The sequence below is a fragment of the Corylus avellana genome, chromosome ca11, assembly GCF_901000735.1.
Source record: "Corylus avellana chromosome ca11, CavTom2PMs-1.0".
NCBI lineage: Eukaryota > Viridiplantae > Streptophyta > Magnoliopsida > Fagales > Betulaceae > Corylus > Corylus avellana.
The window spans coordinates 16,924,604-16,924,999 of record NC_081551.1 but is presented as its reverse complement, the minus strand read 5'-3'; positions in this window follow the sequence as shown (position 1 = coordinate 16,924,999).

The following is a 396-nucleotide window of genomic DNA, read 5'->3' as shown; positions in this document are numbered from 1 at the left end:
CCCCAGTTTGTTTTGTGTGCGCCACCGATCTACTCTGCGCCCGTTCTACTGCCCACCGTCTACTGTCGGGTCTTTCTCACGTCCCCACTATGATGAACTTCCAACGCCACCTTCAGCATCGATTTTCAGCCAACACGCGATCGGCTTCCTCCCGGCTGCCGTTATCCGCATAGTGTTTTTTTCCTTCTTTTTTTTTTTCCCCTATTTTTGCTTGTATTTCCGTTTTATCCCTTTATTTTCCTGTACGTTTTTCTTTGATCTACCTGTTGCTGCTTTGGTCTTGACCTTTGGGTTGTGGATGTGAACAATATCTTGGCTATCGGGTCAAGGAGGAAGAGTTTTGACTTGGGGGTTATTTACTCTCAAGGCCGAGGAATAAGCGCTACCTATACATTA